The 12,405-nt window shown below is 37.6% G+C and overlaps 1 long non-coding RNA gene across 2 annotated transcripts in view; it reads left to right on the top strand.

The window, feature by feature from the left end:
* The window catches only part of LOC117946677, a 32,742-nt gene extending 21,427 nt beyond the window's left edge, over nucleotides 1–11,315 (top strand). Inside the window, exons 5-6 of one of the 2 annotated variants that reach the window (XR_004657078.1) lie at nucleotides 7,538–7,684; nucleotides 10,416–11,315. This is a non-coding gene — a long non-coding RNA (uncharacterized LOC117946677). The remainder of the gene's footprint in view (nucleotides 1–7,537; nucleotides 7,685–10,415) is intronic. The other variant, XR_004657077.1, reaches the window with a different exon arrangement.
* Nucleotides 11,316–12,405: the final 1,090 nt, after the last annotated feature.

Below are 12,405 nucleotides of genomic sequence, written 5' to 3'. Positions count from 1 at the left end.
TCCCTGCTGCACACCTGAAACACACACACAAACACACATGAGCATATTAGAAAAATGCATAAAGAAGACATACATGCAAATACAATAGAGTGAACATTTATGTAGACAAACTCGCTGCATGCACAAAAGTAAAATGAAACATCCGTACATGTTCTCACAGACAACATGTTGAAAAACGTAGCATGCATATTTACTTGGATCCATAAAGCAAGGAAACCCACATGCACACACAGACAAAATCTCAGCCACAGAAGCAAGCTACGTCAGTATATTTTCACACTGCGGTAGTGTCTCTTTGTCTGCCCGTCGGCCAGCCTGCTCTAAGATGGAGGGCGAGAAATATGCTTTTAGCAGACGGCATCGTAAGACAGAAGACACAGCTTTGTCATTTTTGCTTCTATACGGCATTGTTGTAGTATTTGTGTTCTGTGGCACCATTATTTTAGTTTGGTAATTGGTGTTGTGTGTGTGTGTTTGATTATTTGTACACCAGTTAGCAGGGCGTATGCACGTGTGTGCATGTCGAACAATGCATTGATTACATTTACTAGTGCTGCATTTCACAGCTATGCATGCTCAGTATGTGTACCGCCTGTCCATATTAGTCCACACAAACATGCTAACACATACCTGGTGTGTGTTAAATTATTTGTGTGCACATAAGTGGGGGATGACGACCTTCTGTCCACCTGTCCACGACAACAGCTGTTGTTTGTGTAGCGCCACACACACACACACACACACACACACACACACACACACACGCACGCAGAGAGAGAGACAGAGAGAGAGGGCAGGGGGTAATTTGTTCCAATTCAGTCCTTGTTGCAAAGGAGAACTGCATGCAGCCTGGCAGTTGCTATTTAGGAAACACACACACACACACACACACACACATATATCAACAACACAAGATTACGATGCATTCCAATGCCACGGCCATGCAGCAACATTTACCATTTTTGTAAAGCTTACAGTATGATGTGAAATATTGTTTGGGACGGTTTGATTCAGCCCATTGTACAGTGAGGTGTCATAGCAGCTATCCATCATCACTGTGGGGTTATTGTTTATACATGAGCATATAAAAGTCAACTTTTATTCAAAATTGTCATTAGTTTGAGTCATCAGTTGTGCTCTGTCATTTCAATTTCAAAGATAGCCTCAACTATTGACCCACCTCAGAAATGTCACAGCACTGTACACAGCACATAGATGCAAATACAATAAGTGCTTTCCCACAAACCCCACTCTTAAACTGCCTAAAGAGAAAGCCACTACAAGGGAAATGCATCGATACGTTACGCACCTGGGCACAAAATAAAACCCCAGAAATGCATGAACCCACAAGAGAAAGACAGATCCATAGAGAAGGATTCAGATGTATAGGAGGACTCAGTGAGAGAAGGTTTGTCATTGTGTGATAAACACAAACACAGATGCATTTAGGCTTTGATTCCAGGTTGCTTTTTACTGCTCGCAGTGGGAGCTGGCCTAAAGAAACAACCCTCACTCTCTCTCTCTCTCTCTCACTCTCTCTCTCTCTCTCTCTCTCTCTCTCTCTCTCTCTCTCTCTCTCTCTCTCTCTCTCTCTCTCTCTCAACACACACACACCATGGACCGGACTGATAGGATTAGAAACTGGCGCTATAGTCACTCTCTTTTTCTCTTTTTCTTCCTCTCTCACCCCCTCTCTCTGCCAAGCCTTGATTATTCACAAGGTTAGTTCCTGATTGCCCATAGCAGTAGCAGACTCAGGTTCATTATCTCTCCACCTCTTTTCCTCTCCCTCTCTCTCTCTGTGTCTTTCTTGCAGTATGTTAATACGCGATGATTGAGTGAAAGGGCTTGAGTCAAGCAAAAACGAAATTTACAGGCTCACAAAAGATCCACTGAAACACAGTGTGGCTGAAATGCTACATGTCAAATCTTCTTTGCATTTTTCATTTTACAGTTCAAGCTAAAATAGAGCTCTTTGTCAATACAATATTCAATTATCTGTATTGTGTTTCTATTTCTGCAATCTTACCTTATTTTCCATTGGAATTAGATTTCCATGCCTAAACGCTTAATCACGCGTTTGATGTAATAATTAGGGAATTTAATTGAGAAGGGAGAGAATTATTTTAATGTTAAAATTATAAAAACCATGTATGTAGAAAAAGATCTGTCTGTATCTATCTATCTATCTATCCATTTACCTATCTACCTAAGACACACATTTTTATATTTTACTTTATATTATCAATGGTCTGATTTGGCTCCAGATCCACAGAATATTATTAATGCATTTGAGGATCGATGTCAGTTGTCAAGGATCTTAATAAAAATACAGCAGAACTGGAGAAAGCGGGTTTTGTAAACTACTGATGACAAGTATGTGTACGTGTGGTGGAGGATATCAGTGCTGCTGCAGCAGCAGGCTTCAAAAGGTAGCCGTCGGCCAGTCCTCCACTGTCACAGAGGAGCTGTTGTTATAACGCCTCCACCAGTAGCTCAGATTAAAGAAATACAGCATACAAGGAATAATTCTGGTCAAATTTAAAAAAAGGAAAACAGTTGAAAACACATTTACTTGTGAGAGTCATTGTCCTTAATTTCGGAACAGATATTCTAACTACTGAAGCTTTATTTATTTTGTTCCTCATTTGTTGTCAGGATATGGAAAGAGTGTTAGTTTTTCCTTCTGTCTTTGGACAATGTCCCCATTCTGAGGAGAGTGTGAGTGTAGTGTTGACACATGTTAGTGCTGGCTGATTAGTCGACACATAAAAGAACACGCAGCCCCTCCATCACTATTCAGCCATTTTGTATCCCTGTCTGTCACACTGGTGAAGTGTGTGTGTGTGTGTGTGTGTGTATTTGTGTGTGTGTGTGTGTGTGTGTGTGTGTGTGTGTGTGTGTGGCTTTTGTTAAGGTAATGCAGAGGAGAGAGAGAGAGAGAGAGAGCAAGGGAGAAGACACCGTGAAAAATCACACAGACCACAGCCGAGTTCCAATGACCCAGCGCTGCTTTTTTACCTATAATGTCTGTACATCGGAATCGTACAATTTCACCTCAAAAGTCTTGATTTGATAAAAACAGGGAAACGCATTACATAAAATGTTTTTAATGATAAATCGATAGTAAGGTGTTGTGTAGGTCTGTTGTCTATTGTGTCTTAAGTGGATTAACAGAGCGGCCAGTGAGACGGACAGCCAAAGTGGCAACCATAACTATTGTTTACAAGCTTGTGTCTCCTCTGTCCTTTCAAATTTTCAATTTCAATATCTTAGACTTTCGCACATTAGCACGGGTGGATATAGTGCAAAATTGTTGTATAAATCTTTTGATAAAAGCATGAAAAATGACACAATCACATTTCACAAATTTACAGACATTGTATACAGTTAAAGCTTCCTTAATATTGCTTCGGCATGCAAAATAAAAAAGGACCTGAAGCCTCTGTACCTCTCTGCATTTCATATTTTTAAATGAAATTAATATTGTAAAATGTCACAGTGAAATATGTATATTCACATACCATAATACTTCACTATCTCTATTTAATAAACACATGTCCATATTCTACATTTACAATATTGCTTGAATTTGTAATTTTAGCCTTATATTTTCATTATATGGGAAGGTATTTAAAAACACAGATATAAGTCATAATGTTTAAGGCAAAGTCATTTAGTCATCCGTCACAGACACAAAACTATTACTTCTTAGAAATAAACTGCGATAACAACAGTTAATTGATATCAACAGTTCAATATAAATTCAAATGTAACTAAATGTCATTTCAAAATAATCATTTCCATTTATAAATAAATATGGCACTGCAAAAATCATTTTCAAAACACAATTCATATGATACACAATTTGCTAAAACAGCAGACCATAATATTCAAATCTGTTGCAACATTGAAATTTGTGTAACCAAATACCTCAGAAGATGCTAACAAACATAGTGTTGATCCTAATTATTAGCTTGAATGGGTGTATACACCAAACTGTTCTAGATTATTGACTATTAAAAGGAAGTGAAGTAGTTACAGTGTAAGTTTGAGCCAAATACAACCTTCTTAATTAGTTAAATAATAACAATTATTATTATATAGTAATAATGATGATTATTATAAATGTTAGAGTAGCATAATTAATTAACTAACTGATTGTTTTTACAAGAATAGAGGAAATTAGAAATAAAAAAATTGTAACTAATAAGTAGACATTACGTGTTTGAACAGCATAGCTCCCCCTCTGGCTTTTAGGTGGTTTAACATCTTTAATACACCTCATTTAATAGATCCAGTATCTGTGCAAAGTCAAATGAATGTTGGGATGGTAAAGCTTGTGGTTCATCCTTTTTTCTATTTGAGCTCCAGTCTTGCTTTTAGAATGTAATGCAGAAGGGTCTTATTTCAGCTGCACAGCATATAATTAGTATTTCTTTATTTATTATAGTATGTTGCTCTTTCCTCAAGTCCATTTTGTTCTTGTTGACATAATCACGTTATTTCCTCAAAAATCAACCTAAAACATTATCTGATAGTTTTGCCTTAACCATGATTTTATTTTTGTGTACTACATTAGATATCAAGAGCCAGACAGACATGTGTTGGTGCAAATTGTAATAAAAATACATATATTCCTCAGTTTTATATCATACTTTTCATAGCGATTAAAATTAAAATCATGCTAAGTGAAGCTTCATTCATATTTTTCAGTCATGCTGCATATTTCTTATCTCTACAGATAAAAATACTCACATCTTTCAGATACATTATCATGCTGCGTATGTCTTATCTCATACAGCTGGTATACGTCTATATGTATACACTTAACCTTACCTAAAATGAACCAAAATGATAAGATTTCTATAGTTTCAAGTGCTGATGGTGTGATTTACCTTCAAGGCCTTGAAGTCACTGGCAATGTTGTTTTATTCTTCTTATTTATCTGTAATTCTTTTGAAAATGATTTCAATGGTCACAAGCTGCTGCAGGTAGTGTGTTCCCGGTGGTCCATGTGGTGGCGTATTCAGTCGTTAATGTGTGTGTTTAGTATTACGAAGAATAATGTGCAGCTTTAGAAATTACAATAGTTCTGTTCTATCATTAAAATAATTCAAATGAGTTTTCTGTATTCATGTTGTGAAAATTCAAGCTGTATTATGTTTTTCTGTGTCACACTCGGGTGTCACATTTAAAGGGGAGTTTCACTAATTATTAGTGCCCTTTATATTTGTCCACGCATGAAATTTTGTGTTGATGCTCATTCACTTTTGGAATCAATTTATATTTATGGTGCCTGCCTAAGTCAGAAGATAAATAATATTGTCCACCTCACCACTGGTGGCTTCTGTGCCTTCTGTTTTTCTTGTGTTATTAAGGAATATAATTGAGGAATATAAACAGCACCCATCTTTTGTTTGTCTTGCAAAAGCACTGAATGAGTTGTAGAATAGGAGATTAGGGTGACGATGACGTGCACACAGTCTATGACAGCATTAAAAGGGACTGTGTGTTAAGCCAAATTACCTTTTAACATTTAAAAGGAGCGTCTTCTCCTCACCATTGAATCCATCTACTCCATTCAGTCCTGTTTGCTTTGATTGAGCCCTGTGCTATGAGCCGCTATTCATGTCCAACCGTCTATGTAAACAGAACAGTGTTGTCATGACTGTGTGTGTGTGTGTGTGTGTGTGTGTGTGTGTGTGTGTGTGTGTGTGTGTGTGTGTGTGTGTGTGTGTGTGTGTGTGTGTGTGTGTGTGTGTGTTTGTGTGTCCGTCCACATACTCCTTTTTCTGTTGTCTATTTTTCACTCTTTCTTTTTTATCAGTCCATGTCATACATTCTGCACATAGTGAACACACACACACACACACACACACACACACACACACAGTCACTTAGACCTTTGGAGGATCAGTCATGCTAGAGGTTGTCTATGGACCAACTTGACATTGTTGTTTATAAGCTGCTTTGGAGCAAGAGGAGAAGTTTAAAGGACAATTCCAAATAGTCGTACAAGAAAAGGCATTCTCATGGGGTTTCTTGCATATAGCTCAGTGTCAGTGAACCAGGCTTTGTACGGAAGGGGGAGGGCGTCAATTCATTCTGGGTTCAACCCTTTACGAATGTGAATAGTAAATGCAATTTTTGCTAATTTGCTAATGATAGAGTATTCCCCCCTAATAAGATGGCTACAACAACCCTGTTCTTCACAATATTGGAATGTATGAAGGAAAATTGGCTTCCTAAATAGATTAAACCGAAGGTGCACTGGAGCCAGCCGTGCAGGGTGTTTTATGCTGCGGAAAGATGATTTGAGATAAATTTGATACAGCTGTTTATGTCAGTTTCGTTGCTTGAAACAGTGGAGGTTAAACAAATTATGATTATTGAATGAGTTGAAATGTATGCTCAATCACTTATTAAATTAATCTCAATGTAATCATCTCATCTCCGTGGAGGATGCCTGGCTTAGACTGCAAATATCCGTCTCATCTTTTGCTACTATGTTTTTACCTGCAGACTTTCACATGATTTAGTATTACAATTTAAATCATAGTCTATTATTTTTTAATATTTTTACGATTGTAGTATTATTCTAAAGTAATGTGTGATTGTATTGGTTAAGGGATTTTGTATTCTCAGTTCATATTCTTTTGTTGAATACAAAAAAACTTTCAAGTTATATAATATTGCTTGTCAGATTAAAGTGGCGGAATATTAATTAGTGATTGTTTTCTTTAACACATACATAAACAAGACACTTAATGATTATTGTTAATTTCTCACTCCCCCCTCCTCTCTCCAGACATCAACAGCTGCTGTAACATGCATCATTTCATCATTGCATGAATTATGTTTTCTATGTAATCTATCCTTACTAAACCACATCTGCTATGTCATGACTGAAATTGCACTCCCCCTGCTATTTCCCAGCACACTAACATTTGCACTCTGGCTTGTTAAAATGATTTCCTAGTTCATAATGGTATGACAATAATAATAGTCATTTTGAACCTGCTATGTGACACAAATGGCATATAAATCCAGATGTGACTGGCTGTAATGAGCAGCAGTTGAAGATAATCCAGTTGATAAAGGACTTGTAGAAGCTTTAAACCCTTCAGCTCTAGTATCTCTGCATGTGGAGTTTAATTTGAACATGGCATCATGAGATGTAATGAAATATCAGGGAGCGGTGTGGTAGCTTAGTGTACCAGCCACACATTCACAGTGTCATGTTGATTGAAATCCAGGCTATGGCCTTCATCTCCCTCTGCCGATCTTGTATTTAATAAAACTGAAAAATGGCATTATCTTTAAAACAGCTGGAAACACAAGCTGTGTTTTTCTTTGTCCATAGGCTTGCTGTGCTGGTTGTCATGCCGTTGCTTTGCAGTAATGGTGTTATGGATTCAGGGCAAGAAATCTCAGCATGGTTTTTACATGTAGATCCCAATGCTAACACATCACACGGATGTACTGGGTAAATGGGAATAGCTGTCAATGGCTTTCAGCTGTTTCTGTCTTCCAGACCCTCAGCTGCTGTGTGTTGCCTCTCTGTCTGTGCAGGATAGAGTGCGGGATGGAGGACCTTTACCATGGCAACCACTAATGCAGTGTAGATGCAGGGACTAAGCCTTGGCTAGGGTTGTACTAATACAGGATTCATAGAAGGCAGGTGAAATGTTATCCGGGTTGTAGGGCTGGGCAATGTATCAAAATTATATCGATATCAAAATATGAGACTAAATATTGTCTTAGATTGTGGATATTGTAATATGGCGTAACTGCTATTTTCCTGATTTTTAAAAGCTTCATTACATTAAAGGGATGTTTGCCTTTACCCACTTAGTCATTCTATTCACATTATTGATGATATATTGTGTAAAATATTTCGTGAAAGCACCAGTCATTTTTGTTAAATTTTTGTGAAAGCACCAATAGTCAACCACACAATATTGTCGCAATATTGACATTGATGTAAAGAAATTAATATCAGATTTTCTCCATATCGCCCAGCCCTACCAGGTTGTTGTTTTAAATGAGCAAGTAGTGGTTTTTTTTGTGTGGTCAACACAAAATCCTAGTGTCTAGTGGCTCTGCTGTGGAAATTAGATCCCCTGTTTAAATTCAGCACCACAGCATCCTTTCTATTCACTTTTCTATCAGCAGTTTGTAAATGACAAAAGAATCTCTCTACAACATGGTTTCCCATATTGCACTATAGCACCACCACTCTATTTTTTATGTCAGCTCTGCCAATATCGTCAAGTGTCTCCTTCACATTGTTTCCTATATCGGCTTATACTGCCCAATCCTTATAATCCCACTGTAGTCTGAGTCAAATATCTTCCTGCAGTGTCCTCTCACCTTCTTCTAGGAATTGATTCATGTATCCTTCTTCTCATCCTCCTTTTCTCACATTGGATTACAAATTGACACCCACTGTAACAGGTTAACATGGAGTTTTGATTAAAGTAACTTGCTGGTTGATAACTTGTTATGTTTCTGCCGCCATATTCTTTTAACAGTCTCCCCTCTGTGTATTGGTGGTGAATAAGGTAATGTTTACATGATGCAATGTTTGCATGCAATATGTAAAAGAAATTCACCATGTGCCTAAACACCCAGTGTAGAACACTACACAAAATCACAGACACAGAGGTGGTGCTGCTTGACAGTTAATTCAAAGCTAATTAATCGATATCTTTGCGGATCATTGACTTGGACATGACACATCCTATTTTTGTGATAAAGTATCGTATTTATATTTGTTTACATGAAGTACGCTATAGACCTTATTTGTTTCATTTCCGTGAGAAACAAACACAGAACAAATTCACAGATTAAGACATCGCCAACTCTTCAGTTTCTTTATAAGAAATAATATGTGTGGTTTGCCCTACTGTGTGAGAGCCACTTTTCAAGAAGGCCCTGAGTCACAACCCTTTACACGAGAGTCCACTCGGTCCAAAACAAACAGTCCTTCTCTGTGGCCCTGTCCTAAACGCTTCCCTGACCTGAGCTGTTGCTGTGTGCGTGTGTCCCTGTGTGTTGGGGGGTGTTTGTTTTGTCTGCCCCTATCTATAGCTTTGTCCTGCCCCTTTCTTTCACAGTTAGAGAAAGGAACCACACCCCTCAGGCCCTGGCCTAGTGTAAGCGTGTGTGTGGCGTTTCCCTCTCTTGGGATTTTGGGATTTCTACTGTGGTCTCTGTTCTTTAGCAATATACACAACACCAAATACATTTACCTCTGCATAATAAAGCACACATAAGACATTCTATAAAAGGTATATCACGCTTTACATAAAGGTACACAGGGATACACATGTACACAGTATATGCACAAAAATACCTACATTGGACTCACACAATACTTTATCCTTCCCTGCTCTTTCTACACATAGCATACACATCCATGTAGGAAGTTTAAGGAAAGGCATTCAAATATCGAGGCATGTGAGTGCACAGATACACACAATATGTTTAAAAATATATTAAAGAACATTGCATATAGGCATACACACACATGATTATGTGCGTATGTAAACACACAGAGTTGGTTTTAGTCAAAAAGTATAGACTTTAAATGTGACCTGTGCTTTCCTTGTGAATATTTAACCCCAGGAAGAGCAAAACCTCCCTGTTATTGTGTGTTTGTGTGTGTTATTTCTGTTATCCTGGGTTTTGTGTTATCATGGGCTCCGCCTCTGTGTAGTGAGAGCAGAAGGCACCTACACATACATGCAGTTTCCTCACAAGCATGTATTAAGCCGGATGAGTGCACACAAGTCAGGATAATTTTGTGTGTGTGTGTGTGTGTGTGTGTGTGTGTGTGTGTGTGTGTGTGTGTGTGTGTGTTTATGCTTATGTTTGCTGGTCTGTATTATAATTTTTAATCTGATTTAGCACATTTTTATTTTAAAACTGTAAGACACTTGGAAAACACTGGGTTGGACTATTTATTCAGTCAGTATTAAAACCCTGGCAATGTTTTATTATGAGGTTGTCAGACAAGCACCATGAACATGTTTCCAAAGATGAAGGCCTCATCTTTCCCCAATGAACAGATACTATTAGCTGATTACTTCCAAAGTGAATTGACCTGCTTGCTGCAAGATGTTGGATAGCAGCCAAATATTTAACAGCATATAATACCAATAATAATAACAATCATTCAAACAGTATGGAATATACATCTAGAAAGCAATCTTAACATGTCCTGCATTGCAAATTAGCAATTGAAAATGTTTTGTATTACTTATAGCTTATTGTATTGTAAACTAAATAAAGACATCTTCATATTGTATTCCCATACAAACATATTTATCATTACAATTACGGTATGTTTTTTCTGAAATATGCAGTTTCAATGTCCAAAACAATCTACATTTATCAATAAATTGCAGGTGTAAACTCTCGACCGGTGAACCACTCCTGCTTCCATGGTGCAACATGAATCCAGCTGGAAGAACGAGTGCTGCGTGGGCTCCCCGAAGTGCTGCTACACTGGGTCATTGGAGAGCCACAACGTGTTTGGGAACAGAGCAGTCGGTGTTATTTCAGGCTGTGCTAAAATAACCCAGATGGATGAAGGGCCATTTCACAGGCATTATGGATTAATCTTTGGCAGCATCCCTCCTGGATCAAACGAAATTGGATGTTTAACCTCACGAGCTGAGAGGTCTCTTGTGATTAACCAGGATTGAGAGGATTGAATCTGACCCGCATTGGGTTAAACATCACATACTTGTAAATGTATTTGAGCTAACTCCTGCTGAAAAGATGAAAATATAGTGTGTACACACCTCCTTCCTCATGTGAGTGTAATCCAAACCCTGATAACTATATACGTCATAACATTCCAGTAAATCATCACTATATACACACAAATAGAAGACGTTAATAGGCCTCTGTCATTCACTTGATGTCTAACATAAATAAAAACAGGTTAAGACTTTTGAGGAAGCCATGCAATCACCTGATGCCGTGTTCAGGTGAAAAAATGACCTTCTCAAATGAATAGTTGTATTTATTACTCCACCTTGCTGTTTATATCTGCTACACAGCTGCAACCTACCATATCTTCCCTCACTTATTATAAACTACAAATCACTGAGTTCAGTTTGACAGGAGCAGTGATGGATAGGTCTAAACAGGCATGGTGGAGTTTTACATTTTACATGCAGAAGTGCATGTAACACATAAAAGAACAAATAATAAAAAGCACTATAGGCCTGGAGATGTGATGTGGATATAATAAATTCCTTGTAAACACCAATAAAATGGACCATGCAATAGGAATGAAATTACTTGAATGGGATCTGTTTTCTTGTTTCATCAGACACAGACATAAAAACTAACGCTACTTGTCAGTGAGAAACGTTTGAGTCTGCGCGTGCTTGCACAACTTTACAGATTAGGCTTCAGTAGGATTTTTACAGATTAAGGGTTTTTATCCCTCTTAACCCACACCCAATGGTCACAGGGGGATATATGATGACAATCTGGTTATGACTAAAACTTTATTATAACTAAAGTCCAACTCTGTGACCACAGTGTTGCACTAGCTCTTGAAAAACTGTCAATCCCCCACGGTTTCTGTTCAGTGGGGACACACATGATGTAGTCATATGTTTTTTTCCTAAAAATGCAGGCATTGTGTGACAGAAATAACATAGAGTTTGGATTACAAAACAGAGAAATTTACATTTCGAGTAAAAGATGTCTGCATTTTGATGTATGATGGTATGGTGGGGGGGGGAAATATGCGCTTCTGATTTTTGCACTGATACAGAAGGTGGGAAACAATGATCTTGATATATTAATTACAATAACCAGTAATATAAACAACTATGTTTTCAGAATAGTTTTAGAAGCTTTATATTTCTAGAAATGGTTAAGGTTGGGTAAGCTCTATTTCACATATAGAAATGTATTTTATGAAGAAACTCACAAGAACACGAGAGAATGTACTTGTTATCTAGTGAAGGATTACCTTCTAACAAGCATGATTATGTCAGACAGTGCATGTTCTCCCTGTTTAGAGATGCAGTTTTCATAATACAATTTTTCGCACCCGCAAACATTTCTTTAGGGTTTTATATCACAAATGTATGTTGGAATTGTTGGAAACAAAGTGCCTTGCTCAAGGACAATAGTTATTTTTGAGAGGAGAAAACTTTATCTTAGATTTATCCAGTCATATTTGAAAAATACAAACTTCTGGTCACAAGACTCAGATGGCCTCTCAACAATTACACTAGTTTCCCACTGATATGTGATATGTATTTTGGAATATAATAATTATCTGCAACCCAGAGTGTGACGTCATCTTGTTTTCTTGAAGTCACTCACTGTGCCAGAATTCTGTACCCGTTGGGTCACATCAGCATGCTC

This window comes from Etheostoma cragini, chromosome 6, assembly GCF_013103735.1.
Source record: "Etheostoma cragini isolate CJK2018 chromosome 6, CSU_Ecrag_1.0, whole genome shotgun sequence".
Lineage (NCBI taxonomy): Eukaryota > Metazoa > Chordata > Actinopteri > Perciformes > Percidae > Etheostoma > Etheostoma cragini.
This window is presented reverse-complemented; position numbering and strand designations above follow the sequence as displayed.